The sequence below is a fragment of the Echinops telfairi genome, unplaced genomic scaffold (assembly GCF_000313985.2).
Source record: "Echinops telfairi isolate 266 unplaced genomic scaffold, ASM31398v2 ScPeMD7_7424;HRSCAF=8462, whole genome shotgun sequence".
NCBI classification, from domain to species: Eukaryota; Metazoa; Chordata; class Mammalia; order Afrosoricida; family Tenrecidae; genus Echinops; species Echinops telfairi.
In genome coordinates, this window is record NW_022111324.1 from 95,749,180 (window position 1) to 95,755,310 (window position 6,131).

Below are 6,131 nucleotides of genomic sequence, written 5' to 3' on the forward strand. Positions count from 1 at the left end.
AAAGATCTACATTCCCATGCATTCTGCATGATAGCAAAGCTATGCACATCTTTGGTCCATGGGCAGAACGGATTCACCAGGGGCTGAATCCGCATGTATTTCCCCCTCCCTTATTTTTTCCTCAACTGAAACATTAGCAAGGATTTTTGTTAAGGTCTACAGGCATGTGCTTACAGCTCTAGGGCTGGATGGGAATCACACCGTGAAATGATGGGTTGGTGTAGATATGCTAGAGACAACAGCATCTCTACCAGCATTCTCAGGAAGCTTCTTATCTTGGGTGGTTAAATGCTTGTTGCTGGACAATTTTTGTGTCCAAACTAAAACAATAAAAGATTGTTTTTGTTTTTGCTTTATTGTTATATTAAAAATAGATATAAAAAGGGGATTCAAAAAGTTTGTTGGAAAAATTTCATTATCTTTTCATTCCATTTTTCATGAACCTTTCGAAGCCCCTTCCTAATACACAATGTCTGCCGACTCAACTTCGCCATTTCCCAGCTGCACAAGTTAGCGTTATGAATCACATTAGCATGTGCAACTACCACATCCTCATGGCTCAAATTACCGTCCACATGAAACAATGCTCCCTACTGCTTGAATGCCGCTTGTTTTGCTATTTTACAGGGAAAAATTGTGACATTTCAGAATCAAGACCATAGAACATGGAAGGTATTTACTGAATATTGTCAGATTCAGCCCACAAAGGAGTCTTTGGGTGGTGCAAGCAGTAAATGTGTTCAGCTGTTAACCAAATGGCTCAAAGTTCAAGTTCAGTCAGAGGTGCTTGGAAGAAAGTCCTGGTGATCTGCTTTTGAAAATTCAGCCTCTGAAAACCTCAGGGAGAGTACTGTGGGTAGCAATCAATTCGACGGCAGCACCCTCGAGAAGGCAGACGAGGGCTCTCAGTCTTGGAATTAAGGTCCTGCTTTGAAACCCTTCCCAGCTGGGCAAACTTTACAAAATCCATGATAACATTTTTTAAAAATCCATCTTTAAAATAGGGATCTAGATGTCATGTAATAAATAGTGAATGAGAAAGTGTTACATGATATAACTATACTGACCGAGGAAGCTACAGTGGTGAACATGATAGATAGTTTTCTTTACTTTGGTGGTGAGAAATATTAAATAAATAATGCGTATTTAAGATAGTTGGCATTACAACTATGTGACCAGAACAGAGTGGGATCCTGGGAGAACCAGCATTTATGTATCTGCCATCACTCCTTCCGTGCCACGGGGTCACCTCTGGCACATAGTGACCCTATATGGCACAGTAGAACTGCCCCTTTGGGTTTCCTGGGCTTTAAACTTTGACAGAAGTAGAAAGTCTCATGTTTCTCCCCGTACTTACCACAGTCTATTTCTAATAATAGTACTTTGGTAGGATGAATTAATGGCCCACAACATGCTCACTCAATGCGTGCCTGTCAGTTTATTGTACTGTGATAGCTACGTGCTGCTATCCTGCTGGGAGCCATGCCAATGGTACCTCAGATGTCGACATGGGCATGGATGGCAGACCATTTTTAGCATACCTAACAGATTAGGGGGAAAGGCCTACTAGAGCTCTCCTTCTATAAAATACCCAAATGACACCACTAAGGATCACAACTGAACATTGTCTGATATATTGCTGGAAGGTTGGATGTTATGTAAACAATAATCATGAAGATGTATAGGGCCCGACAACATTTGCTCTATTGTCTGGGGAGTTACCATGAGTCAGGGTTGACTCAATGACAATTAGAACAACAACACATGGCATTTAAAGCCATGAGACTGAATGAGATCACCTGGGAGAAGACGTAGATTAAAAAAGAGGTCCCGAGAGCAGACATAGGTGCTCCAACAGTGAGAGGTTCATCAAAGGAGGAAGAAGGCTCAGACAAAAGAGGGAGGAGAACTAGAAGAGATGGTTGGTAATGGATGTGTTTTTAGAAGGTAGTAGTTAAAGGGATTTTTTTAAAACTCAAAGCATTGGATTCTATGCTCTAAGAGATGACTTTTATAGCAGGAAGGAGCCAGTCCTAGGAGCCGTGTCTTTGAAAAAGCTCTACAAGCATCGATCTTTGATTGGAAATGGGACGCTACCCTAAGTAGTACATCTTTTTTTTTTAAATAGAAATTGTTCTTTATTCTCTACTACAAATGTTAGTTACAGCGACATACTGACACCAACATACTTGTGCATATGTCTGTCCACTATGATCTCCTTCAGGTATTCTTTTCTGTACTCATACCTTTTATGCATTGTCCCATCCACACTGATCCCACTGCCCTGTAATCGTTGGGTTAAGCATTTCCCTGGCTAGGACTCTTGAGGGCAGAGATCCTACTGACAAAAGCATTGAGCCCAGCACTTAACCTGGAGTATCATGAAGCCTATTTGCATTAAGTGGATATGTTTAATGAATCCACAAGAAATCAGAATTCAAAAAACCAAAAATGGAAAAGAAACATTTAATTTAAAGAACGCCAGTTCCAGAATGATTTGCAAAAAGAACTTTGAATTTTTGTGGTTACTTTTACGGGAAGAGGGGGATAAAAATTAAAATGTCATTCAGTTTATAGAACTTGTAGGTTAGCTGCAAAACAACTTATCCCAGGAAAGGAAGACTCCTTGGTCACTTCTGAGTATCAAAATGTATGCAGGTCTCTCTTCAGAACGTACCCTACATTCAAGCGATTCCTCTTTTCCACACCAGCCAGCTTCTTGGTTTCAGCTAACTCCCAGCAGAGAGGCAACTAACACAACACCATCACCCCGAACAAAGAACATTGGAATATTCCATTTTGTTGATTTGTATGTCTTCATTGATTTCTATAGTAGTCACAGTTTCTTCCATATCTTCCAATATCATATTGAAATGCTGATCGAAAGCATGCGATCTTCCCTGAGGGTCTCGGTCATATTGCATTTTCACATAGGTGCATTCATCCAGGCTGAGGCTAATGAGATCCACAGGCTCCTCTACTGTGTTGGTAATTTGTTGCCGGTCCCCAGCTGACACATCCATCGAAACAGGAGCTGGAGTAGTGTAGTGGTTACAAGTTGGGCTACAAACCTCACGGTTGGCAGTTGAAAACTACCCACAGCTCTGAGGGAGAAAGATCGGACTTTCTAGTCCCATAAAGTTAAAATCCTGGAAACCCACACTGGGTTGCTATGAGTCAATGGCAGTGAATGAGGTTATTGAAATAAGAGGAGCCCTGGTAGCTTAATGGTCATGCATTGTGCTGCTAACTGCAAGGCCAGCAGTTTGTAAACCACTGGGCAGCTCCAGGGAAGAAAGATGAGGCTTGCTACTCCTGTACAGAGTTACAGTCGTGGAAAGTCGAGGGGTCAGTTCTACCCTGTCCTATAACGAGTCAGAATTGAGTCAATGGCAGTGAGTTTGTTTTTCGTTTTTCAATTGAAACAAGAGAGAAGGTAGGTAGCTTTGATGGATCCATGGTTTGCACACATGATGATAAAGAGTGAAACTCTCTTCTGATGGCTTCAGTTCCCTCTGTAGCAGGTGGGACAAAGTCAGTTAGGGAGAGCCAGGACAGATGATTCAAAAGCACGGTAAGGGCTCCCTTAGGGCATCACCACAGCATGACCACTAGTCGTCCAAAGCAGACACCGCAGATGCTAAGCAGACAGGTCACCAGAAAGATGAACGATAAAGTGGAAGGAAACTGACAAGGCACTACATGGAGTTGAAAAGTGGGCCGGTATGTGAGGAAATGCTAGCCAGGAATCAAGCAGATTCCATGATTTCAATCAATAGTAGTTCCTGATACTTTAAAAAAACCTTATTTGAAAGTACCCCTTATATATTAGGGATATTGATGTTAGATGACTGTTATATTACATATTATTAGGATACATCTATATGATATAATGAAACATCTGTCATTTCAACTTTTTTCACATGTATGATTCAGTAATTACCATCATCACTTTTGCCTGATTTTTCCATTTTACTTAGTCTAGTGTTTGTTTATTAATTTTGTTGTGATGTTTTCAATTTTCTTTTTTCTTATCACTGGGATTCCTATTTCTTGGTGCTTAATTCCATCATTCTTGTGCATTGGATGCTCTGCCTTAGGAATAGCATGGGTACTTCCCTTTCTTCTGTTAACCCACCACTATTTTTAAAACTTCTCTAATTTCCAATCTGCTTATCTATTGTTATGCTCATCGTGGTCCTAATCCATTTCTTCATTTACTGAGAACTGAGCATTGATCCTTGAATAAAACGTATCAAGTCACAGGATAAAGTCAAATCAAGGATCAAGTGTTTTATACTCTGCATTTTCCAGAAATTTGACAATTCGATTTTCTTATATGGTACCTTCAGTTTTTAAGCAAAGAGTCAAAGGAATTAGGAGTTAGGTAGTGGGAGCATAATGCTGGGACCACAGAGGGAAAAGCCTATAGAGAAATTTAGGGATTGTGGTAATTATATAATCTATTGTCAATTTGAGAGGATTATGAATGAAGGGGTGGAGTCTAGCCTGTCAATCATTGTATAGCCAATAAGGTCTCTGTGAGGCAATGACCTTCTCCTGAGGATTCTGGGAACTCCTATATTATTTCCTCCTTCGAGGCAGGAGACTCTCTTGGGAGACTCTCTACTGACAAGGCTGACTCCCTGCAAGACATCCCTATGGAGAAACCACAGGACCTACCCTGATACAATGATGCAACCAGACCCCTGAAGCCAGAGAAGCCACGCGAAGACCCCTGCCAGTGCTGAGATGCTTACAATGCCACTGGATCCACAGGACTTCCCACCCTCTGGCCTGTGATCTTCCTGCATTCAGCATCATTGCATGTGTTGTATGAGTTTGAAGAGGACTCTATAGATTGGAATCGGACATATGGGCTAATTTCGGACTTATGGATTTGATCTGGACTGGGCTGGGATGTTTTCTCAAAGTTCAATTGCTCTTGAATATACAGTTCTTTCCTATACACACATGAGTCTCCCTGGATGTGTTTCTCTAGTCTACCCAGACTAACACAGGGATCAAAGGGAAAGTTCACCCTCATCAGTCAGGCAGAGGTCAATCTTTTCAGGGCTGTATCCCAGGGATTTTTCTGAGGCTCAAGTAGGGCCCGAAGGTCTCCTTTTGACACATTTTACTGGGCTGTGTCATTCCCAGCTTGGGAAGAGCAAGTCTGACCTTCAGTGAATTTAAGTATGGTGCTAGAGGAACATAGACCTGTGAAACATGTTGTCAATGCACATGCCTTCTTACAAGTCAGCGAGTCTCAAGGAATTCTTCTCTTCACTTTCAGAATTCATGAAACAAATATCACTGGTCACCTACTTTGTACCAGGCATTGTTTTAGAAACAGGACCACTGCTCATGTACGTGACGTTGGCTGGATTAGACAGAGTTCGTTTAAAAGGAAGATTGACTGCTGCATAGTTTGCAGACTGGGGAGTGGACAATTCACTCATGTCATCACTTCATTCGACCTTGCTAGATATGCTGATACTAAATGGTCTCTCATTAGATGTATGCCAGGCCCAGCCATTTCTCTGTTCGTATTTTCAGCATACTTAATTTTTAACAAATTATTGTTGTTGTCAACCTCTGAGTTTACACAGTGATATGGTGATCGTGGCTGGCACTTCTTCTAGAATGTCACTGGAACTGTTTCTTTTGCTCTGTGTTTCTCTTTGCTCTACTTTCGATCCTGGGTTTTCTTCCTCTTGTCCTTCCCCCAGTCTCTCTCTTTCTCTTTCTCTCTCTCACACACTCACAGAATATTTGGCTTTCAAAATTTGAGATGCAGTTTACCACACTGCAAAGAAAGTTCAACAACTTTTTCTTCTTCTTCTTCTTCTTCTTCTTCTTCTTCTTCTTCTTCTTCTTCTTCTTCTTCTTCTTCTTCTTCTTGTTTGCAGCTTTAGCAGCTACAGAGAGGATTCCTGGTCTACTGTCACCTACAATCTTATTTCTTTTGTGGAGTAATTGAAATGGAGCCATGACTCAACCCTTACTGAAACAGCACATTGTAAGGCTGACAGCTTGGAAAACAAGGGAACTCCTACCCAAAGCGGTCTTTCTGGTCTCCTGTTCTATTATCCCATCCATCAGTTGCTGTCCGTGCTCGGAGACTCTTT

The 6,131-nt window shown here is 41.4% G+C and overlaps 1 pseudogene; it reads right to left on the reverse strand.

Moving 5' to 3' along the window:
- Positions 1 to 2,725: 2,725 nt before the first annotated feature.
- Positions 2,726 to 5,462, reverse strand: LOC115872379 (annotated as a pseudogene).
- Between the last annotated feature and the right edge of the window lie 669 nt (positions 5,463 to 6,131).